Source organism: Rhinatrema bivittatum, chromosome 15 (genome assembly GCF_901001135.1).
Source record: "Rhinatrema bivittatum chromosome 15, aRhiBiv1.1, whole genome shotgun sequence".
Lineage (NCBI taxonomy): Eukaryota > Metazoa > Chordata > Amphibia > Gymnophiona > Rhinatrematidae > Rhinatrema > Rhinatrema bivittatum.
The window spans coordinates 9724007-9749893 of record NC_042629.1 but is presented as its reverse complement, the minus strand read 5'-3'; the positions used below and the strand labels follow the sequence as shown (position 1 = coordinate 9749893).

The 25887-nt window shown below is 43.2% G+C and overlaps 1 long non-coding RNA gene across 2 annotated transcripts in view; it reads left to right on the top strand.

The window, feature by feature from the left end:
• The first annotated feature begins 1951 nt into the window (after nucleotides 1-1951).
• Nucleotides 1952-25887, top strand: part of LOC115077006 — a 146901-nt gene continuing 122965 nt past the window's right edge. Inside the window, exon 1 of one of the 2 annotated variants that reach the window (XR_003852931.1) lies at nucleotides 1952-2071. This is a non-coding gene — a long non-coding RNA (uncharacterized LOC115077006). The remainder of the gene's footprint in view (nucleotides 2072-25887) is intronic. The other variant, XR_003852930.1, reaches the window with a different exon arrangement.

Below are 25887 nucleotides of genomic sequence, written 5' to 3'. Positions count from 1 at the left end.
TGAGGTATCCAAAAGAGATACACTCTCCAAAAGACAGGTCCACACCAACTCCCCATACCAAAATAGATTCTAGTGTCACTTCACTAACAGCCAGAAATGTTTTGAAGTAACACAAAATCATTTTAAAAAGACATTCAGAACCTATATAGAAAACATGCCAAACCATAACAAACTTCCAGGCTTCAAACAGCAGCAATTGTTTCTGGGAAGTAGCAGCACCACAAATATTACAACAGGCAATAGAACACCAATACACCTTCTACTGGAAAAAGAGAGAAGCCAGACACACATGCCAGCAGAATCCCTCACCGCAATCACACACAGAACACAAACTAAGGGAGCACAAATTAAAAACTGGAAAATGCAGACAAAAATATCTACAATACCTGAATGTAATCTGCTTTGAAATGCCAAAAAAATCCAAACAGAATCTAAATTAAAAAACAAACAAATCCCAAAACCCTGAAATGGAAACCCCAAGAAACCAAACTCTGCATGCGGTGCAACACCGGAGAAAAAGAAACAGCAATGCATTTCCTCCTGAAGTGAGCAAAATGTGAAGACATAAGAAATGCCCATTCCCAAAGCTGACATACTGCACACTCTAAAAATATTTTCTACCTTTGCAGTCTGGTTATTTTATTTTTGTGGTTGAGACTTCTCCATTCCACTTTCCATTTCTTCTCTTCTCCTTCCCTTCCTTCCCTCATCTGTCTCAGACATTGTTCTTTCCCTTTCTTCTTTTTCTCCATTTCTCTTTTCTTTGCCTTTCTATCTGCCCATAATTACATTTCACTAAAAACTGAAAATTAATGCATTTTCCTACCTTTCTGATCTTTTTATTTTTTGTAATCAGGGTGGTCCTGGTTTCTTTCACTTTCCTTTTGTTGTTCTTTGAAGTCCTTTTCAATTCCTCTCTCCTCCTGTCTTCTCTTCTTTCTCTATATCTGTCTCTGACATTCATCTTTCCCTTTCATCTGCTTCCTCCATTTCTTTCTTCCTTGCTTCTCTATCCTCTCATAGCTAGATTACACCTCTCCTCCTCCAGGCCCCATCTCCCTCTTTTCATCTCTTACCTCTCTTCCACTATCACCCCCTCCCCAGTCCTTCCCCTCCCCAGCCTTCTATTCTCTGTCTTTCACCCACTCCCTAGTTTCCTATTTCCTCCATCTGTACTCACCACCCCTCCCCAGCCCTCATCTACCTCTCTCATCTCAACTGCTCCACCTGCTTTCCTCACTCATCCCCTTTCTTCTGCCCCTACCCAGCCTCCTATTCCCAGTTCCACCATCTCCAACCTCTTTCACAGACATGTACCTCCACATAAGGAGTGCCCTGCTGGTCAGGGCAATGATAATGGTTCACGAAGCCCAGCATCCTGCCTCTGATCAAACCTCCTACCAAATCACCAAGTCACTACAAGCCTGCATACCCATTCCAATCCCTGACCCCCTACTCTTCCACTGAGTCTGTTTTTGTGCATCTCTTCCCTCATCCTTCCCTTCTTCCTCTCCCACTACCAACCTCCCCCTCTGCCTCTCTCCCTCCCCTCTCTCCTACTGATGTGCTCCCCATATCCCCCCTTCTCCTAACCTATGAACCTCACCTCCCACTCTTCTACATTTTTATCTTCCCTCTCCCATTTCCTACTCATTTCTCTTCTTCCCTTTCCAACCCTCCCTCTTTCTCCCATGTACTGTCTCCATTTTTCTCCCTCTACTTCCTTCCTTCCTGCTTAGTCACCCCAAATTCCTGACCCAGGGGAGGGGCGGCTCAGAAGAGGTGCATCGTGGTGCCTGCTTTGCAGGTCTATCAGCAACACGGGCACAAAGAAGCCAGGGCAGGGCAGGCCGCGGGGCCTTTGAGCATGCTCAGTGCCGCTTGTTTCCGTGGCTCCTCCCACCTCTCCTGCTGCCAGTACACTTTGCTGTTTCAAAAGCAGAAGGGCGGAGTAGCAGGAGGGGGCGACAGGGACCAGCAGCACTGCGCATGCTCCGAGGCCCCGCAGCCTGCGCTGCTGATAGAGCTGGAAAGCAGGCAGCACGGAGTGACAAAAGGCAGGGTCGATGGGGTAAGTTCAATGAATTAGAATATAAACCTTTTCGTTTTCGTTATTTACCGCGACAAACAAGACTCTCAGGGCACTGATCATCAGTCTCGGCAGGGGTGTAGCGCCCAGAGAGGACGCCACTGATTGGTGGTGCACGGTACACCACTTTCTAAAGTGCCCCTGAAACTAGTACTCCTGTCTATGACTAGTTCTGATAGCAGAAAATGTTGCTACCTTTTTCCTTCCCACTCATCGGATGCAGGAGTTCTGGACACGTCTGTATTTGTGATAAGCAATAGACCTTAGTATTGAAGAGGACAACTCATCATGATACAAGCAGAAATGCTGGAGAAAAATGGAAAAATAAAGAGCACCTGCATGATTACTTGCTTATATATTACATCACCCACTAAAGTAACTAGACCAGTGCTGTCTAGCCACGTTAGTAGCCAAATTCAAGTGTTATCATTTTGTAACTTTAAAATACAATTCAGTCTTCCAAGATTATGGACTTTTAAGAGCCATAAATTCAAGAGAATTGTAATAGGAAATGGTCTTTACAAATAGAGTAAAAATACTTTTAAATTAATTCTCTTTTGTGATGCAAAAAGAATTATAAAGTCAATGTTTGATCTTAAAAATAAATAGGCTAGTTTTCGAAGTGTTTTGGCACCTAGCTTCAGAAGTATGCTGTACGACTGCAAAACAAAATTGTGTAGGCTTCTGGACCAGCCAGCACCAGCAGGGCAGGAATCACTGGAGACCACAGGTCTGGATGTGAGAGCTGGGGAGAGGTGGAAGGAAAATGTTACATATTCATGTTTTTCCATTGACTTTCTCAGATGAAATTTAAAAAGAAAAAAAAAAGAATTTCAGGATTTTTTTTTATTTTTGTTTTTAATTGAAATGCATGGGTTTCATTGTATTTTTCATTACATTTAAAAAAGAATGCACATCCCTTCAAATAATTAGACTAGCAGACTGGGTATTTTTCATGCTTTGTCATCCTTCACAAACATGGCACTTTCTGTCTTTACAAATAAAAAATGCCTTCCTAATTTATCCTTTGCATTTATTATTTTACTGCTTAGTTATGGTATTTTTTGTCAAGAAGAACAACTATTTCAGTGATTCTCAGTCTGGTCCCTGCAGACCACCTGCTATTCTGGTTGTCAGGATATCCACAATGAATATGCATACTGTACTTAAAAATATCTCATGCATATTCATCATAGGCATCCTATAACCAGACTGACTGGATAGAGAAGCACTGACACATTCCACTGATATTCTGCAATCCGACTTCTCTCTTTCCCTTTGGTCTTCCATCATTGTGTTTCAGAAAATGGTAAACACAACCATGCTGCATTAAATTAAGGTGACATAACATTTTCTACCTGTGCTGTAGAAAGAGAAGTGTAGTGATCTGTTGAAGTGCTTTTGGTAATGAAAAGTCCTGACAGCAACAACATGAACAAGATTTATGAGCATAGTAATTGCTCAAGAGAGCTTTTTACAGAGTTTCTTGAAGGTTAAGATTAAACTCAAACTAAGGATTCATTATTTAATCTAACCATCTATTTTTACTTTAGAAAACAAAATTGCATTTCCTCACTGAATGTGAATGCAAAGTATTTCTCTAATGTGGAATATGTCGATGTATTAGTTGATATCCGGCGTCTGACTGTGACAAAACATTTCATATCTGAGAGACCTTGCTATGCAGCAGCTTCAAAATACACAATGAGAGTCACCTGATTTGGGGACATAACAAGGGAAGGAATAAATTGTCACAAAATAGGTCATACTATGTGTCTTCATATCAGGAGCAACTGGGACTTCACTATAGGTGACTGGAGAGAATGTACCAATACGCAATGCACAAAATCCCTCACAAGAAAAGAAACTACACATATTGCTTGCAGCATGCTATGGCAATATCAAATCTCCTAGTGATATGCTAAGTTAAATTTAATGGAGGTAATTTTCAAAGAGTACATGGGGGTTGCGTGCACATGGTGTTTCATGTAAATGTTAAGGGGGGGGAGGGGTTCAGGAGTAAGTGTACAAGTTTATGTGCACACATTACCAAACTTGTCTGTGCTCTTCCACACCTGCTATCTGACTCACCCAATTGAAACCACACTCACCTTTTGTCTGTAGTTTTTGGGTTGGAGGTCTTGGTGAACTGGTGGAGGGTCTAGGGCAGTGATGGCAAACTCCAGTCCTCGAGTGCCACAAACAGGCCAGGTTTTCAGGATATCCACAATGAATATGCATGAGATAGAGTTGCATACAATGGCAGCAGTTCATGCAAATTTTTCTTATGCATATTCATTGTGGATATCCTAAAAACCTGGCCTGTTTGTGGCACTCGAGGACTGGAGTTTGCCATTACTGGTCTAGGGGAACTGAAGAAGATATCAGCAAATTGGTGATTACAAATCACAAGCAAGTATTTTCAGAAGTGGAACATGTGCTTACTTTATAAAATACTTGCCTTTGTATTTAATTCTGGGTTATTACATAAAAATTATTACAATCATTGTGCATGTAAAATGTACACACCTTTTACAGAATAGGTGGAGAAAATATTCATGTTCCTGTATTACAAATACTTATTTGGTAGTGTTGCACTCTGCTGACTCCTGTTTGGAGGAGGGTTCAGAACCTTTCTTTGAAATCAGCAATGTTATATTTGAGTTGAATCCTGTAATATATCTGCTAAATGCTGTGGTGGAAGGTGTTCCTGTTAAGATAGCTAAGTTGATTGCTCATATTCTTTGGGCTGTGAGATGGTGGCATCACTGGAGGAAGATTGAGTTGCCTACTATGGATGTGCAGAGCAAAAGTTTATGTTCATAAGTCCATAAGTCGAAAGGGGGGGTCAATTTCGGTCAATATGGACATAAGGAGAATTCCATAAGTTGAGTCTATGTCCATACGTGCAAATAAAATTTTAACTCCCTGGTGGTACAGCAGGGAGTCAGGACGCCATTTCTGAACTCCTTTGCGAGGAGCACGTGACGTCGGCGTCACGTCATTCCCCGCGCGATCGCTCCGGGACCCTCGTTGCACCCAAAAGGAACTTTTGGCCAGCTTGGTGGGGTCAGGGTGAGGGGTTTAAATTTTTATTTAGGATCAACAATCGCAATTTCCAACGTATTCAACATAGCTATGTTGAATAAGTTGGAAATCCGATCGTTTTCGCCTCATCACTTTTTTAAGTTAAAAAAAAAAATAAGTTGCGTTTTACATTTAAGTTCAAAACTAATGCACACCCCTATTGCCTACTGAGATTGATTTATATAAGTGAATATGGGGCGTTTACCAAATGGACTGCAATTTGGAGAGAGATATCTAGCTTTTGAAGGAATGTGGAAGCCTTTTAGAAGGGGAGGCATTATGAATGTGGGCATCATGAGAGGCATAATCATCATTGTTTACTTGTAGTCGTGCTTTTCCACCAATAGAGCTCAAAGTGCATGACAGGGAACTGTGTTACAGAGAGTGAGGTTTGAGATTACGAAGGAGCATGGCTGAATTACAAGGAGCAGGGATTACAAAGGGAAAGAGTAATAACAACAATTAACAGTAGGTTGTAATATCTAGTTTAGTAATAGACTTACAGGTGCAGTAGTTTATAGTTCGAGATCTACTGGCGAAGCAGAGTGAGAGATCTAATGACTTGCGAGAATTAAGAGTACTCTGATGGTTGGGTGGGGGAACAGAGGTCCATTCCCAGGTTTGATGGGGAGTTTGCATGCCATAGGCTTTTATAAACAGCCATGTCTTTAGGGATTTCCTCAATGTAAGCAGTTCAGGGGCAAGTCTGACGTCATCTGGAAGAGAATTCCAGAGAATGGGGGCTGCTCCTGTGAATGTGCTTTTTCTGGTGGTTGAGTTTCAGTTCTCTGGGGGCTGGCACAACCAAGTGTGCTTGGGGGAGTGAGCATAGAGGGCAGGTGAGATGGGGGGGGGGGAGATGGTCGTGCAGATAGGCAGGCACTAGGCCATTGAGGACTTTTGAATATGAAGACCAAAGTTTGAACACTGCCCGGTAGTGTGTAGGGAGCCAGTGAAGGAATCTAAGGAGAGGTGTGATGTGGTCGTATTTCCTGGCCTTAAGTATAGCTCGAGCTGCTGTGTTTTGGATTGGCTGTAGGTGGTGGTCTAGTTTCTTGGGAAGACCAATGTACAGCGCATAACAATAGTCCAGCAGGAGATAACACAGGCCTGAATCACTGTTGCAAATGCACGGTCGTCGAGGCGAGGTCGAAAGTGACATAGTTGAAGTAACTGGAAGAAAGCAGATTTACTTACGGACAGAATGTGGGTGTCAGTGTTGAGTTTAGAGTCCAGGAGGAAACCCAGATTTCTGACCTGGTGTATAATGAGACAGCATAATACAGACACAAAGCAAAACCTGTATCTGGTTATTTTGCTTGTTTAATGAAAAAATTTCAATAAATATTTCATTAAAATGAAAAATACTCGCACGGTGAAATATATGCAGGTTCTTTTGTGCCTGAAATAGTAACATAAATCTCCACAGATCCACTTGCACCCAAGTGGTGTACGTGGACAGTTTTGAAAGTTGGGTTCAATAAGCAGAAAATATATTGTAGCAAAGAAGAAGAGGGTAAACCTTTGTGGGGAGTTTGTTCCCAGATCACAGTCATAAGCCAGTAAAACTACCATCTTGTTTTTATGGAGATGGGTAGACATCTTGAGAGTTGATAAAACATACAACTAAAAGCATGGGCGAATGCTATCATGTGAGTGCTTGGGAGTGCTCATACATTAATAACTTATGGTAAGAGACAGAGATGCATCATATAACTGACTGACCATACAACTCATCTCTCGAACATCATCACCAGCAGATTAACATGAAACTTCCAAATTCCACGAGAAGTGACATAGCCCCTGAATATGATTCCATGCTGAATACACAAGGTAGATCGCCTCCCACCAAAGCTCAGAGCTATCATCATTTCAACATATGGGGCAGGCTGGTATGGGTGGAAAACATGTGTACTGGGCCTCCAGTCCCACTGCCACTTTCTGTCAGTAGTGTGCCAAAAATAAGACTCAGTGACTTTAGATAACAGGCACATTTATTTGGCTCCTCTAACATGATTCCATTCACGGCCTTTTCCTAAATTATGGAATTCATGTTAGTTTATATTGTTAATTGAAATTCATATTATCCAGAAAACAACAACTACTCCAGCCACACATCAAACATCCCTCTATCACCCCAAGTCAGAGACCTAGGAGCCATAATTGACAATAAAATGAATCTGAAAGTTTTTGTAAACCACACCACTAAGGACTGCTTTCACAAACTCCAAGTGTTGAAAAGAATAAAACCGCTCTTCCATTTTCAGGACTTTAGAACTATACTTCAAGCAATAATCTTCGCAAAATTAGATTATTGCAACGCTATCCTCCTGGGCCTTCCATCTTCATACACCAAACCCCTACAGATGGTACAAAACACTCCAAAAGAAGAGACAACATTTCACCCATCTTAAAAAATCTTCAGTGGCTACCCATCCACTTCAGAATCATCTACAAGTCCATCACCATCATATACAAGTCCATCCATCACCTAACAGCTCTGGACTTTCAATATCCATTTAGCCTACATGTCTCCCAAAGACCAACCAGAGAAGCCTACAGAGGATCCCTCCAGGTACCGAACACAAAATCCACCAGGCATACAACTTCAAGAGACCGGGTTTTCTAGACTGCCGGACCCTCACTCTGGAACTCCATCCCTGCGAATCTGCGCCAAGAACCTTGTCTACCAACGTTTCGAAAAAGATTGAAGACTTGGTTATTTAAACAAGCCTTCCCTGACAACACAACCACCTCCATCTCCTCCAAAATAATGTAGCCACCTGGCACTGTAAATAATTATTAACCTATGTTAACCTATACTGCTATTTTTTCCTTCTCCCAGTTCTATTACCTTGTTTCATTGTAACTGCAACCCTTATGCACCAGTTAAAGTTTTATCATTCTATGCACCCCCTGTTCTAATGTAAACCGGCATGATGTGATCCGCTCATGAATGCCGGTATAGAAAAAACCTAAATAAATAAATTAAATAAAATAAAATATTAGACACATACAGTTACATATATAGACTAATAATTGAACTGAGGCTATATGGCACTTATGACATGCAATAGATAAAATCCATGGATTTTGTATAGATATGTTGATATATTCTGGATTCTGAAACATATTTCCACTTTTATATCCTGATTGCACCTTCCCCTCATACTCCATTATAAAGCTGCCCAGTATTTCATGTTTTAAGCCAGGGGTGGCCAGATTTTCAGGATGTCCACAATGAATATGCATGAGATATTGTACATCTGCATGCAATGCCTCCATTGTATACAAATCTATCTCATGCATATTCATTGTGGATATCCTGAAAGCCTTGCTTGCTCTTGTTTCTCAAGGACGGAGCTGGCCACCCCGGTATTATACAATTCTCTGCTCTGCAATCCAGACCTGTTGACAAAGAAGAGCAAGAGAACACGGAAAAGAAGCGAGTCTCTCAGGTTTCCTAAAAGTGTTCTTGTGGCCGTTGTGGCTGTGCTATTTTGAGGATGCCCGAGCTGTAATAAATCATGGCATCTACCAATGACAGTTTGAAATGAACGTGTTTATTGAGACAGACAGGTACATCAGTAAGAGTGTTATTTACCTCAGGTGCTGACATGCCAGCTGTTGGATTTAAACATGGACTTGGTGATTGCGACCGAAAACTATATCAGCATTCTAACAAGCATCTGTTCGATATAACTGAGCAGGGCATGCACATGGATAGGATAGGCTAGCAGAAAAAATGCAGATGGGGGCTTACATCTGGACCCTTGGCAAGGTCAAGGAAGTCACTGTAGGCTGGGACACACAAAACTATTACTGCCAAGACCGCTTAAATAAATGGTATTTTAGATGAAAAAAGCAGAATTTTGGCTGGATGTTTTCTGGTCTGGTACAATCTGATTATCTGATAATGTATTCTTTTGCAAATTTCTTAGTTACAACTGAATTTGTAAGTCTAGGTCAGGGGTCCCCAAACCTGTCCTGGGGGCCCACCAGCCAGTCGGGTTTTTGGAATATCCTCAATGAATATGCATGAGAGAAAATTTGCATGCACTGCCTCCATAACATGTAAATTTTCTCTCATGCATATTCATTGAAGATATTCCAAAAACCCGACTGGCTGGTGGCCCTCCAGGACAGGTTTGGGGACCACTGGTCTAGGTGTACTAACGGGCAATAAGGCATTTATCTTGCCCTAAAGCAGTGGACTGTGTGATAAATGCCTCTTGTTATGCACTAACCATTTACCACATCTCCTAAAATATAAGTGGTGTTATTGCAGCCACAATAAATGTTATCATGGGGGTCCTATAGAAATATGGTAATGGCCAAGCTAATGAGGAATAATTAGCTGTTTAGAATTTTTCTGATATGTTCTAAGGCACGATTAGTGATGCAATATTTATCATGATATTGAAATGGCAAAAATGTTGATGCCTGGCCAGTGGTGAGAAGTGCAAATTGCATGAGGTAGACAAGCTTACAGGAAACAAGATGACGTCTTTCGCTAACTAACATGGTCTCTTACGATGCTCTGTCTGCAGCCGCAGAAACAAAGGGAAGAATGAGACGGTGGGAAAAAAAAGGAGAGAGAAATTAAGGGAGGGGGAAGGAACTCAGAGGCAGTAAGGTAGATGGGGGAGAGGCCTCAGCAAGCACCACTGCAGGGGAGGCCACTCAGACAGTACAGAAGTAAGGTAGACGGGGGAGAGGCCTCAGCAAGCACCACTGCAGGGGAGGCCACACAGCAGCGTAGAAGGTAGACAGGAGGAGAGGCCTCAGCAAGCACCACTACATGGGAGGCCACGCAGGCAGTGCAGTAAGGTAGACAGGGGGAGAGGCCTCAGCAAGCACCACTACATGGGAGGCCACGCAGGCAGTGCAGTGAGGTAGACAGGGGGAGAGGCCTCAGTAAGCACCACCACATGGGAGGCCACGCAGGCAGTGCAGTAAGGTATACAGGGGGAGAGGCCTCAGTAAGCACCACTACATGGGAGGCCACGCAGGCAGTGCAGTAAGGTAGACAGGGGGAGAGGCCTCAGTAAGCACCACTACATGGGAGGCTACACAGGCAGTGCAGTAAGGTAGACAGAGGGAGAGGCATCAGTAAGCACCACTGCAGGGGAGACCACGCAGGCAGTGCAGAAGTAAGATAGACAGGAGGAGAGGCCTCAGCAAGCACCACTACATGGGAGGCCACGTAGGCAGTGCAGAAGTAAGGAAGACAGGAGGAGAGGCCTCAGCAAACACCATTGCAGGGGAGGCAATGCAAGCAGTGCAGAGGTGGGTTGTCGAGTTTTTTTTACCTCTGTGCATTTTTTCACCTCTTCTGATCCCAGGTTGGCTTTCGGCTTTTCCTCCAGGGCACAGGTCTGGATGCAGCTCCTCCATCTCTTCCTCCATTCTTGCTTTTCCAAGTGCTGCTGTGATCTCACTGTTGGCTCTGCCCTCGACTGCCATGAGTGCAGACTCAGAGAGTCTGCCCTGGGTTATGGGGTGACTACTGGTGGATCACTGCCAAAGGGGCATGGCCCTTAGTGAGCCATGTGAGAATGTTGTTTAGAAGACTTTGCCCCAACTTCTGCTGTGAGAGATTTATTTGAGATGGATTGTATTTTATAAATGTGCATTGAGGAAATAGTACTGTTATCTTGTATTTTAAAGGGGTTTCATTTAATTTTATTATACTATCTGCTTTTGATGTTTTGCATGCTCACTCTTATTGTTATACTTAGCTCAAATAGAGATACAGAAAACAATTGCATGCATTACAGAAAAGGGGAGGATTCTAGACACGGTTAAAAGATGCAGCCTCCTGACGTGAAATTCAACAGAAAAATAAGCTTTGCTTTGATGTCATCTTTCCGAAACAATATACCCTTAATTACTTCCAGTAATTAACTTCCCCACAACCACAAGGTATTTCTGAAGCATCAGTGACATGTTTCTCTTCTCTCTTTATTCCAAGTATTTTTTTAACACTCCTGCATTTCACTTCGACGTAACACTGTTTAAATAAATATTAAATGATTTCAGAAACTGTTATTTGACTTTCACTGACCTTCAGATTACCTTACATTTTAAATGGGCAAAGCTGCTCAAATCCTTAACCTGATCAAAGTGAAATGAAATGAAAAGGCACCTGAGCTGAAGTTATAATGCCCAGGAGAAAGGTACACATAGCACGGAGATATTTGACTAGACAGTATCAGCATCCGGCAGCAGGAAGTCTGGGACGAGAGAAGAAAACGGCCGTAATGAATCTGTATTCATTGCAGAGTCTCGGCTAGGGCACATGCTTTCTTTGTTTCAGTGCACACGCTTTTAAAGTGCCCACAGAGAAAGACATTTTGGGGGCGAAATTATTGTGTCCAAAATAAATGATGTTTTTAAGCTCATTTCTGTGCTGCTCTGTGGTTTCCTAATACTTCTGCTGAGAGAAGTCACATGTCTGGTAAGCTGAAGATGATTTCCCCCTTCAGGAGGAGCTCTGACTAATAATATCCTCTATTATTTTTTATACAGACTGATCTCTTCAGAGCGTTCACCTTACAAATGGAATAAAATACTGCATCAGATACTGCAGGCCTTCTTTCAAACCATGCCAAGACCAAACCATAACACCATGGATAATGCTTTGTTCATATCATCACAGTGAGGGCCACAGAGAAACAAGGCCCTGTGCAATCGAAGCCGAGATAAAACAAAAAGTTTTAGTGTGCAACTATAAAATGTTTACAAGCATGTACCTAGGGCATCTGACAGCTACCCTCAATGGCTGGGGGTTGCTGCCCCTGGCTGTGGCAGCCAGAGCAGTGCCAGTAGCAGGGCTCTCACCTGCCACCTCCTAGTGAAGATTGACATGGAAAGAATTCATTCTAGAGAGGGCAGGGCTCTCCAACCATGATGGGGTTTGATTTAAGAGGGGTTTAGCTATGTTGGAAAGTCCAGATTCTTGATGGTGTTGGGGTTGATCTTGTAGAGGTTGAGGTTCATGATGTATCCTGAGAGTTTGTGATGATCCGTGAGAGATGAAAGTGTTGCAGGGAGGATTTGTGAAGGTCCGAGGGGGGGGGGGGGGTGTTGAATGATGATGCCCATCAGGGGTTGGGGTGTGTGTATGTGTGGGATGTGCATGATAATTCTAATGCAATTTTTAGCACACACAAAATGCCCTTACAGTGCACAATACACATTATTTCATAGGCCCCCTAAACACATGCGCTAAGTATGCCCATTTCAACAAGAAAACATACACTAACGTCCACAATTACTAAATACTCTTAAAATACTTTTAATACGTAGAAACATTTAATTTGGCATCTTCTTCCAAAGAACACCACAGCATAATGACCAGTCCTTGAGAGACACTAACCGGACTGTACATGCAAATCTAACTCATGCATATTCATTGTGGGAATCCTGCAAAGCAAACCTGTTAGTGACTCTGGAGGAGTGGAAGTCGCTACCTTTCCCCTATCTGCCTCCCTTACCCTAGCAGTCTGAGAGAAACACAATAATCCCAGCCCACTCCCAGACTGCCTTTCTGTTTCATTCCTGAGGAGATATTTGGATTTATAGATCTTTTACTTAGGTACTTCTATTAGTATGAACCTAATTAAATTGCTATGTTGGCTCTTTTCAGAACCCCATATACTCATCACATTAATACAATGCAGATTCTGAATCCAGCAGGGGAAGAATATTTAAAAAAATGGCATGGGGGTATTAAAAGTTCTACATCGTTTATTGTTAAAAGGATGAAAGCACCAGAAAGCAAACTATTAGGACAAAATAAAGGAGACCGAAGCAAAGGAGCGGAAAGATGAGGCAGCAGAAGCAGGAAAGCGTCAACTTGATGTTTTGAGAATGGTAGCGGGTGCTGTCTCTGTGTGGAGAGACAGGGGCTACCTCAATGTAAAGCATCTGCTAACGGGCTCTGTGTGGAGAGACAGGGGGACCTCAATGTAAAGCACCTGCTAACGGTCTCTGTGTGGAGAGACAGGGGGACCTCAATGTACAGCGCCTGCTAACGGTCTCTGTGTGGAGAGACAGGGGGACCTCAATGTAAAGCGCCTGCTAACGGGCTCTGTGTGGAGAGACAGGGGACCTCAATGTAAAGCGCCTGCTAACGGTCTCTGTGTGGGGAGACGGGGGGCTACCTCAATGTAAAGCGCCTGCTAACGGGCTCTGTGTGGGGAGACAGGGGCTACCTCAATGTAAAGCACTTGCTAACGGTCTCGGTGTGGAGAGACAGGGGGACCTCAATGTAAAGCGCCTGTTAACGATCCCTGTGTGGGGAGACGGGGGGGACCTCAATGTACAGTGCCTGCTAACGGTCTTTGTGTGGAGAGACAGGGGGGCTACCTCAATGTAAAGCACCTGCTAACTGTCTCTGTGTGGAGAGACGGGGGGACCTCAATGTAAAGCGCCTGCTAACTGTCTCTGTGTGGAGAGACGGGTGGGACCTCAATGTAAAGCACTTGCTAACGGTCTCTTTGTAGAGAGACGGGGGGACCTCAATGTAAAGCGCCTGCTAACGGTCTCTGTGTGGAGAGACGGGGGGACCTCAATGTAAAGCACCTGCTAACAGTCTCTGTGTGGAGAGACGGGTGGGACCTCAATGTAAAGCCCTTGCTAATGGTCTCTGTGTGGAGAGACGGGGGGACCTCAATGTAAAGCGACTGCTAATGGTCTCTTTGTAGAGAGACGGGGGGACCTCAATGTAAAGCGCCTGCTAACGGTCTCTGGGTGGAGAGACGGGGGGACCTCAATGTAAAGCGCCTGCTAACGGTCTCTGTGTGGAGAGACGGGGGGACCTCAATGTAAAGCGCCTGCTAACGGTCTCTGTGTGGAGAGACGTGGGGACCTCAATGTAAAGCGCCTGCTAACGGTCTCTGGGTGGAGAGACGGGGGGACCTCAATGTAAAGCGCCTGCTAACGGTCTCTGTGTGGAGAGACGGGGGGACCTCAAAGTAAAGCGCCTGCTAACGGTCTCTGTGTGGAGAGACAGGATCTACCTCAATGTAAAGCGCCTGCTAACGGTCTCTGGGTGGAGAGACAGGGGGACCTCAATGTAAAGCGCCTGCTAACGGTCTCTGTGTGGAGAGACGGGGGGACCTCAATGTAAAGCGCCTGCTAACGGTCTCTGTGTGGAGAGACAGGGGGGACCTCAATGTAAAGCGCCTGCTAACGGTCTCTGTGTGGAGAGACAGGGGGACCTCAATGTAAAGCACCTGCTAACGGTCTCTGTGTGGAGAGACAGGGGGACCTCAATGTAAAGCGCCTGCTAACGGTCTCTGTTTGGAGAGACGGGATCTACCTCAATGTAAAGCGCCTGCTAACTGTCTCTGTGTGGAGAGACGGGGGGACCTCAATGTAAAGCGCCTGCTAGCGGTCTCTGTGTGGAGAGACGGGGGGACCTCAATGTAAAGCACCTGCTAGCGGTCTCTGTGTGGAGAGACGGGGGGACCTCATTCGATAGGAATTACTTTCTTTTGATATTATGTTTCTTTTCGCAGCTGCAGATGAAGGCGGAGCAGCTCCTATCTTACTTCTCATGCCATGGAAAATATCCAAAGGCAATTTTTCAGATTCTCAAGTGGGAAACATCTCGGCAGTGTGTGTTGTAGGGGAGGGAGGGGGATTCAAGGTCAAACTAAGACCTATCAGGTAGGCGCAGGTCATGCCTGCAGGAAGGCGATGAAATCTGACATGGCATACGCATCACGCCTGACAAGACCTTGGAAGATTGTTCACTGCTTCGGTGACTTTGCTGCTTTCTCTCCTGCTCTTGGCCGGCAGCCATTGTAAATATCAGTGCTGGAAAGCTTTGCGGACCACTCCTGGAACTCCCCTTTTGTAACAGCAGTCACCCCTGCTCACCTCCATGTCTGCAGCCGCTTTCTTTCCTCTCCTACTGTTCAGCTGATTTCTTTTTAGCCCAGACTCATGGGGCAAAGCCAGGGAAGACAGGATTCAAATTCCACTTCTCCTACAGACACTGCATGTGACTCTGGGCATGCCGCTTTATCTCTGCTTGCCTGAAGTACCCATTTAGATAGTAAAGTGTTTTGGAGAGGGGCTTATATTTATTTATTTAGACATTTTATATACCATCATTCCATCTATAGATCACAACAGTTTACAAAGTGACATTCATAGCTACAGCTCAACAAGCAAACAATGGTTTGCTACAGAGGTGTTATTCATAGACAGGCATTAATATTTATCAAGTGAAATTTCTAGTATATATTATTAATAAATCTGGTACTTAAGGCAGTGTATTTAATATAAACTGAAATGGAAGTTTTCACATCTTATTCAGTGGGTTATTTTTAGAATCTTAAATTCTCTCGTTTGATTTATTCTTCATGATTCAATTATTATCTTGTGTCCTTCTTGACTTTGTGGGTTTGAATATTCTGAGGTTTTTAAGTTAATTTATATGAGTTTTTGAATAGAGTATATAACATCCAGAGCTTTAGACCTGCTATAGAAAACGCATGACCTCTTGTTTGCATCAGATGTGTCTGTATTGTGGGAATAGCCAATAGTTGTTTATTTTGAGATCTTTGTTCTTTGTGGATTGAATGGTTGTAGTGTCACTCCTAACAAGCCAGTGTCATTGGAATGATGTTGAAAATGATCATTAATGTTTTATAGTAGATTCTGGATTGTACTGGTAACCAATGTAGTGACATCAGAGAGGGTGTAATGTGATCATATTTCCTAGATCCTATTTTGCTGTGGCATTTTGTAGTAGTTGTAGTGGTTTTAAGTGACATGCTGGAAGACCTAGTAGTAAAGAGTTGCAGTAGTCTAGGTTTGAGAAGATTAAAGTTTATAGTACAGTCCAGAAGTCCTGAAAAGTTAATAATGGTTTCAACTGGTGAAGTATCCCTAACTTGACGTAACCTGTCTTGATTAAGTTATTGATGTGCATTTTCATTATAAGGTTCTCATCTAGCTGTATTCCTAAATCCCATACTTGATTTGAGGGGTTAATTTGAAAATTAATTACCCAGATTTAAAGCAGGTGTTTTAACTATCAAAGAGTTTCTACTCAGCCAAATGATTTCAATCTGTTTTGGGTTTAATGTTAATTTAAGTTGTGAAAATTCTTGTTGTATTGTTTTCATATTGGTAGAGAGTAACAAGACTGTAAAACTGTATGTCCTCTAGGGATGTGAATTGGGCTTTGGACGATTGAAAATATCGTCGATATTTTCAAAATCGTCAAATCGGGGGCTCCCCAAAAATGATGGGAAAACCCCACGAATTGATTGTGGGGGTTCTCTTATCGTTTTGGGGGAGGGCGGGAAAAACGGCACACAAAAATAACCCCTAAACCCACCCCGACCTTTAAAACTAATCCCTTTGCTTCCCCCACCCTCCCGACCCCCCCCAAAAACATTTTACAGGTACCTGGTGGTCCAGTGGGGGTCCCGGGAGTGATCTCCCGCTCCCGGGCCATCGGCTGCCACTAATCAAAATGGCACCGATGGCCCTTTGCCCTTACCATGTGACAGGGTATCTGTGCCATTGGCCGGCCCCTGTCACATGGTAGGAGCACTGGATGGCCCATGCCATTTTTAAAGATGGTGCCGGCCATCCAGTGCTCCCTTTTTGTGACAGGGGCCGGCCAATGGCAAGGATACCCTGTCACATGGTAAGGGCAAAGGCCATCAGCGCCATTTTTATTAGTGGCAGCCGACGGCCCGAGAGCGGGAGATCGCTCCCGGGACCCCCACTGGACCACCAGGTACCTGTAAAATGTTTTTGGGGGGTCGGGAGGGTGGGGGAAGCAAAGGGATTAGTTTTAAAGGGTTGGGGTGGGTTTTTTGTTTATCGGCTCGGGTGGGTTGTGGGTGGACGGTGAGTGGTCCCCACCAGAGCGGTGCCTCCTATCTCCACTTTAGCCACCTATCAGCTTCCTTATGCTAAAATTGGAAAGGTAGCCTAGAAATACAAAAATTATTGCCATCAAACTTCAGAGAAAGGCAGCTAGATCATAGCCTTGAAATGTTATTGGTCCTGAGAGGCTAAATTGAGCCACTTAGATTCTGGGAAGTCCAAGTAACAGAATTAGGTTAGGTGAAGGAGCTCACCTGCTGGCTAATTAGGTTGGACAATCCTAGGCACATAGGTGGCTTAATTGTATAAGGCTAATCCTGCACCACCTGGATCATCCATGCACTCGTCCTCTTCCCGTGATCGGAAAAATAATCCACATGATCTGCTCTTCTTCCCCAATGTAGCTAATAGCATTGCGTTAAATGTAATAATTATATTATAATGTTCAGTAGGCAGAAGGATGTATGGGAAAATTATATGCTTTACTGATGTTGAGTAAATTATTCATATGCAATAGATGTTTGTTCTTTAAGGATGGTTGTAAATTACTTCAAGTCGATTTGAAGGTGATCTATAAATTCAACTATAAATAAATCAATCTGTTTCCCTCCCAGCCTCGTGGTACCCACTTTTCTTCTAAAGCCATGATAGCAAGTCTGGTTCCCTGTGTACCTGGGGAAATACCTCCCTGATTGCCTGAAACCTTTTCCCTTTTCATATTCATTTGTATTTCAAGGAATAATGTGTTGGTGTCTGCTCACAAAGCATTGGGGAATGTTCTGAAATTTGGCTGGAGCACGGGTAGAAACGTTATGTAGATACTTAATAATACACACTGGAGAAAGCTTAACAAACCTGCCCATAGTGATAAAGAGAAAAAACATTGCCAGTACAGTAGCAGAATAAACACCCAGAATAAGGAACTGGGATTTGAAATAGTGGCTCCCCTAGTTTTCCATACCTGCAGTATGACTCTAAATAGGCCGCAGTAGTAAACATTATGCTTGTAATCTGCATACCCCCTACTCCGCACTCTGAGAGCTCTAATTAGAAGCACTTTACAGACCCTTGAATGCACGCATTACCAGTTATTTGTATTGGACAAATGGCTGCAGAGCAAGTGATGGAAATACAAGAGGTGACAGCCTCTAATCTTTGTTTATTTCTTGTTGCTAGTCCCTGCTCTATATTGTTTTTTTTCCCCTATACTTCTATTTGTCATCCTTTGCTGAACCAATATCATATATATTCACTACACTGTGTGTTTTATGGCACAAGTATTTTGTGTGTGATTTCCTACCTCAGCCCCAGGTGCTAAGTGCCGTTTCATTAATGGTAACCAGGCTTTTATTATTAGACTGCATATCTCCGAAAGAGCACACCAAGACCCTCTTATTTTATAAGAAGGTCTCACTGTGATGGAGGTTCTCAGTGCATAAGACTCATTTATGCTGAGAGTCTTTTATATACTAAGGTCCTTTTAAAGTGAACACGTCTTACATATTGAGATTCTCTAATACACTGAGACCTATGGCCATGATATTGCTGGAGCGTATAAGTCCCTAGTGAGACCTCATTAGGAATACTGTGTACAGTTTGGAGACCACACTTCAAAAAGATATAAACTAGAGGGAGTTGGTCCAGAAGTTGACTACCAAAATGGGCTCTGGTCTTCAATGTAAAGCATATGGAGATGGAATTAAAGATGTAGACATGAATGCCCAAGAGGAAAGGTGGGATACAGGAGATATAATAGATACATGTAAATTTCATCATGCAATCGTTCCACAGAAGTGGGCATTTTTCAATGGAAAGGAGCTTCTAGAACAAGAGATCATCAGATGAGGGTGAAAAGGGGTAGACAGAAGTAATGTAAGGAAATATTTCTTTATAGAGAGGGATGTGCCTGCATAGAACAGCATCCCAGTTGGAGGGGGTAGAGACAAGGACAGTATCTGAATTTAAGAAAGCATGGAACAAGCACAGGGGATCTCTGAAGCAGTGATAGGGATTGTAGAAATAGACATTTTCAAGAGGCTGTTTCATGATAGGAAATTTTCTCACATTTGGACACTGATAAAGGACACCTTGGATTATCCCCTGAAGAAGGAAATTGTTCTGAAACACTGACCGTGTCGGAGTGGTCATTGAACCCAAGGAATATCGGGGTGGCACCTCGTTTGTGGATTGATAGCCTTTGAGAAGCTAAGTATTGATGTTCATATATAGAAATGTTTTACATGCACACAAACATTTTTTGAAAAAAAATGGGCACAGGACTAATGATTATATAATATGGGCATGGCAAGATAAGATTGCTCAAATGATGTTTTTGCCCAGGATATGAATTTCCTTATAATATTTAGAAATTGATTCAAGTGGTTGGATGAGTCTACTTTGAACTGCAACTACATTTGTCATTTGGTGTCAAGTTAAAAGATTCAGTGTTATTTTGAGAACTACATGGTGGAATTATTTTGTGTGGATTGTTTGAAAGTTCTACCATCAGATTTAATTTGGTTTAGCATTTCTAAAAAAATAAATGAATCCATCATGGCCAGCTTTAAGAAAAGTTGAAATCTCGGTCTGAGCATAGATTGGCTCTCAGAAGGTATCTGATAGTATCCCCTACTCTAGGATTATAAATTGTCTTGCAATGTAGAGAGAGAACCCTGGATTCATGGAGTGCATCAAGTTTACCATGAAGATGTGACAAAAGACTCTCCCTGTGAATTATGAAAAGGGGCAGTTTGTCATTCTTGTCATCAAGAATCAGCAACAAAAATTTCAGGGAGATTCTCAGTCACCCTTTTCCTTTCATCGGGCACTTAATTCATAGAGTACTCTTATTAACTCTTTGGGCTACAGATTTAGCCAGAGATTCAAATGACCCACAGAGAGCACCATTCCTCCTATTTTAGATGATTGGAGACTTTAAAATTCAATTGATCATCATTTAATGGAGTTTCTCAGGTGCCATTCATTTATTTACAACATTTCTATCCCACTGATCCACAAATCTCAACAGGTAACAAAAATACACGCATAATTAAAACTAGTCAGACAGCAGCAATAACAAATACACTTTGCATAAACACATTAGACAAAACCAAACCAAAGCAAAGCTGTGTCTGTTTGACCTGGCAAGGGAAAACCTTGAATGCAGTCAATGACATCTGTCTGCAAAAGCCATAGCAAACAAATGTGTTGTAAGATGTTTTCTAAAATGAAGCAAGTAATTTTCAGCTCTGAGCTCCTCAGACTGGACCAGCTACACTAAAGAGGCATTCTCTTGATGAACCTCAATGGGTATACTTTATGGTCAGCACTTCCAGTAGAAGCTGGGAGGAAGTGTGAAGGGCATACACAGGGGAGTAGCGATGGATAGCAAGTTGGAGACAAGTTGAGCAAGACCTTAAAAATGATATTGCGAACCTTAAATCTGATCCTAAGGACATCAGAACAGGGGAAATGTGTGCATATGAGGGGAAGCAGAAATCAAATCAGCTGCCTAACAGAGTTCTGAATCAATAGCAAGACTTTAGATGTGAATGCAGAAGGCCTAGAAACAGGGCTTTACAGTAATCCGGTGCAGAAAGAACTATCCGGAAACCTGAAATACCAAGGAAAGGTTTAAGAAAACATAACAGATGCAATTTGAAGTAAGAGGACTGAACCAAATAGCTAATTTGTGGACGCAAAGACAAAGGAGAATCCAGTTAATACCCAAATCATGTTCTTGATGTTTACTTGGGATGGATATATTATTAAATACAAAAGTAGAAGGAAAGGTGTCGAGTGGCGTCCTAGCCAGAAGCATCGGTTTGGTCTTGTTGATGTTCAATGCAGGCCTGTTATCAGCCAGCTCTTGAATTTTGAAAGGCAGAAATTTAATTTTTGCAGTGCCGAACTGAAATCTGAAGATATAGGAAAGGAAAACATTGTCATCAGCATATAATTTAAAAAAAAAACCTTTAATGAACCCAACCGAGCAAAATGGTGCCAATTAAATATTAAACAACGTCGCGGAAAGGGTGGATCCTTTTGACACAGCAGTAGATAGTAAATGTAATTCAGAAAGGCTGCCTGCAATTCTGACTCTAAAGGTATGATCTGACAGGAAGGAAGCAAACCAAGAGAATACTGTGTATGAAATCCCTAGAGAACTCAAAAGCTGAAGATATGTCTAATAATACTAGCAGAAAACAAGATCGCTTATCGAATCCATGCCAAATGACATCAGAGCTATCCAAAAGCAAAGATTCAGTGTTACAGTGTGGGCAAAAGCCAAATTGGGATTGATGAACCACATTATGACACGAGGATGCCATTTGGTCTGGACAAAATGTGCCAAGGCTATTTTCAATGAAGAAAAACTAAGCAAAACTGAAAGCATCTTTGATTGAGGACTGTAATATAAAAGGCATATATAACTTACATAACTTGTGTAGAGTATGTGCCCGAGTCGTAACTCTGCTCCCAGAACTACTCAGTGAGCGACTGCTGCATGCACCGAGGCCCAAAATGCCTCTTACACGCATGCAATCAAGTTTGCAATGTCAGACAAGACTTTTCCCTACTTTTTACTTGGAATATGAGAAAAACAAATCAAATTATGTGACAGTGCCTAAAAGCAACCCCCTTCCTATGATCCAGCTGTGAACTATTCTCCTTAGGGGTCTGCGTTCAGTGGTTTTAGCAGGAACTAAAATGTAATGAACAAAATGTGTTTGTATTTTTGTTTCATTTCAGATTGCAAATGACAAAATGAAACTATAAATTTTGTTATTGTTGCCCTGCCATTTAAATGAGCACACATCATGAATGCTCTTTAATGTAAGGGTGAGTTGGAAAGTAAAAGTGCATCTTCATGTATCCTAAACATTTCATCTTCGCCTCTTTGGCACCTCGGCATGGCATAGATGGTTCCCCGTCACAAGGATCTTCTCCATTGAAATGCATTGAAATAGCAGCGGCACTTTTGAATGGTTTCAGGGCTCGCAACAGGTCAAGGCTGACTCTTACTGGTTTCCACTATATGTTTGACATTTCATATTAAATATTACCAAGGTTTTTTTTTATATGCAATACAGACAGAGGATAAAACAAACAGCTTGGGGAAAGAAATCTATTTTGGAATCCTAACCAGGTAACATACTTTTTGCTAAAATAAATGTGGTCTATTCATTTAGACAGTTTGGATGGAAAAAGGACACAGGGGGATTGGAGAGCATTTTACTTCTCAGGGTTCAATTGCTAAGTTTAAAAAGTGCCTCTGTGCATCTTCCTGTGATGTGCCTGAGCTCTGATTGAGCTTCTGATCACGTCCTGAGGTAACGAGTGCTGAGAGAGCTCCGAGATCTCAGAGACAGCAGATTCCGAGAAAAGGTTATGGGCTGGGATTACCGGGGAGGGCAATTTTTAAAGTAATTTTCATGGGTATAGAGCATTAAATCTGCATAAACTGGCTATGCGTTCACTTGCAATAAGGCTAAAAGCACGCTCTTCCACACATTCATGGAGATGTTTTGTTTGAAAATGAGCCTGCATGTTTGTGGATACAAATGATAGAACTTGCCCTCCCATGCTACAGCGTCCAGGCAGCCCAGGGCTCGATTCTCTTGGCTTTACTGGGGCACAAGACAGCAATTCATACAGAGCTGCATCTCGGTATCTCTCCTCGACTACCAGGGATCAGTGACATACCAGGTTTCTGACTATACAAAGAGCAAAAGTCAAAATAAGAGTAACTAAAGGCATCACGTTTCTTCCCCACCCCCTGCAACCCACCCATACAAAAATACCCCCCCATACATCCACACACCTCCTCCCACACATCTACCCTGCCCTCCATACACACATGCAGAAATACCCCCCCACACATCCACACTTACCTCCTCCCTCACATCTACCCTGCCCTCCATACACACATGCAGAAATACCCCCCACACATCCTCACTTACCTCCCCTACACATTTATTTGAGGTTTCTTATATACCGAGGCACGTTTGAAAACAAACATCACCTCGGTTCACAATATAACATAACTTAGCAACCAGCTTTACAATATTAACATTAACAGGGAGAGGGTTAACAGGGGACAATACATGAATTATATACAGGAATAATATACAAATGTACATATTAATTTTAACAAATGAGTTAAATAAGGCAGTGACGGTATTTGGGGGGAAAGTAATGGATGGAGGGGAGGAGGAGGAGAATACCTACAGGGGTGGGGGGTAGGGAAGGAGAGGAGAGGTCGGGGATCGGTCAGGCGGTCAAGAAGTATCTTTGGTGAGAGATAGTTCGTTAGTCAGGGAACGCTAGTTTGAAAAGCCATGTTTTAAGGTTGTGTTTAAATTTTTTGTGGCAGGGTTCCTGGCGTAGTTGGGAAGGCATTTTGTTCCAGTGGGCGATTCCTGTGATGATGAAAGATCGATCTCTAAAGGTGGAATGCTTCATGAGTTTAGGAGAGGGTATTTGGAGTTTGGCCTGGTGATGTGTTCTTGTGGGTCTTGTTGGAGTGTGGAGCAGGAGATGTTCTGGGAACCATTGCATGTCTTGGATATGAATGGCTTTGTGTATGAGCGTGAGTACTTTATATATATCTCCCCTGCCCTCCATACACACATGCAGAAATACCCCCCCACACATCCATACTTACCTCCTCCCTCACATCTACCCTGCCCTCCATACACACATGCAGAAATACCCCCCACACATCCACACTTGCCTCCTCCCTCACATCTACCCTGCCCTCCATACACACATGCAGAAATACCCCCCACACATCCACACTTACCTCCTCCCTCACATCTACCCTGCCCTCCATACACACATGCAGAAATACCCCCCCCACACATCCACACTTACCTCCTCCTACACATCTACCCTGCCCTCCATACACACATGCAGAAATACCCCCCACACATCCACACTTACCTCCTCCCACACATCTCCCCTGCCCTCCATACACACATGCAGAAATACCCCCCACACATCCACACTTACCTCCTCCCACACATCTCCCCTGCCCTCCATACACACATGCAGAAATACCCCCCACACATCCACACTTACCTCCTCCCTCACATCTACCCTGCCCTCCATACACACATGCAGAAATACCCCCCACACATCCACACTTACCTCCTCCCTCACATCTCCCCTGCCCTCCATACACACATGCAGAAATACCCCACACATCCTCACTTACCTCCTCCCTCACATATAACCTGCCCTCCATACACACATGCAGAAATACCCCACACACATCCACACTTACCTCCTCCCTCACATCTACCCTGCCCTCCATACACACATGCAGAAATACCCCCCACACATCCACACTTACCTCCTCCCTCACATCTACCCTGCCCTCCATACACACATGCAGAAATACCCCACACACATCCACACTTACCTCCTCCCTCACATCTACCCTGCCCTCCATACACACATGCAGAAATACCCCCCCCACATCCACACTTACCTCCTCCCTCACATCTAACCTGCCGTCCATACACACATGCAGAAATACCCCACACACACAAATCCACACTTTTCTCCCCTCCCCCCCCCCCACACACACACACTCGCACACACGCGTACCCTGCTCCCTTGTCTGCTATACATGTGTAAAACATCTCAGAAATGCACATGCAAGGATTCTGCCGCCACATATATGCAGATGCAGTCTTCCTTACACACCAAACACATTTTCCCTGTAAAACAAATGAAGAACACTATGTTCACCGCTGGAATAAGTCACATAGAGGTTTCTGGTCCTGTGGTGAAGAGTAGAGGATGTAGAGAAAGGAAATGAAACAGAGAAAGAACAGAGGCAGAAAGCAGATAATAAGACTAAATGTGGCATGGCTTAGGTACAGGATCCCTTCTCTTACAGGTGACAAGCATCCCTCTCCCAAGAAGAGCTGAAGAATAAGATATCCCCTGGCCAGAGAACAGCAGAAGGTTACGAGCAGTGCAGGTCTGTGCATTAGAATCTGCAGCTGGTAGCTGTGTGTGATTCTGTGATATACCTACAGTTCATTGAACAGGAAAGAGGAGACAGAACTAAACTGGAAAACACCTGAGAGGGCTTTCAGAAAAACAAGGCCAATATTTATTCACCAGATGGCTGTGGTATGCAGGCAGGTGATTTTCACATTGTTAGTAAGTCCATGGGTACTTTTTATCCACGGTCTTCACAACAATTTTCCAAGGGAAGTGTGAGTGAGTGCTGACTTTGAAAATTGCTATGGATACAAAGTTCACACGGTCACCTGCACCGGCTTTTTGTACGAGTAGAAATTTCCTGAAAAAGTAAGAACATAAGTTTCCATACTGGCTCAGACTGAGGGTCCAGCAATTCCATCATCCTGTTTCCAAGTTACAAGAACCTGGCAACCATTTGAAGGAGCAATTTTTAAATGTCTGCAAGCAATTTCAAAATCCACCAGTCTTTTTACCCACTGAGTTTGTACCGGTTCTCAGAAAGGAAAGGACAAGCATAGTTCACTGTTCTTTTGATATTTGCCACAGGAGAAAATTACCCGCAGAGATCTACACCTGCTTTGTCTACAGTTACTTTCTGTCTTCAAAATAACCCACGTAGGAGACATTGGCAGTAGTGGCCCAAAGTGAACCTCAGTGGCTGGACATATGAAACATCCTGTCTTCTCAGAAGAGACTGTATCTATATCTAATTTAATGGAATATGGGAAATGTTTCTAAAAACTAATGGTCAAATGCAGCAATATGAGAAGAAAAATCATAAGAACATAAGAACATAAGAAATTGCCATGCTGGGTCAGACCAAGGGTCCATCAAGCCCAGCATCCTGT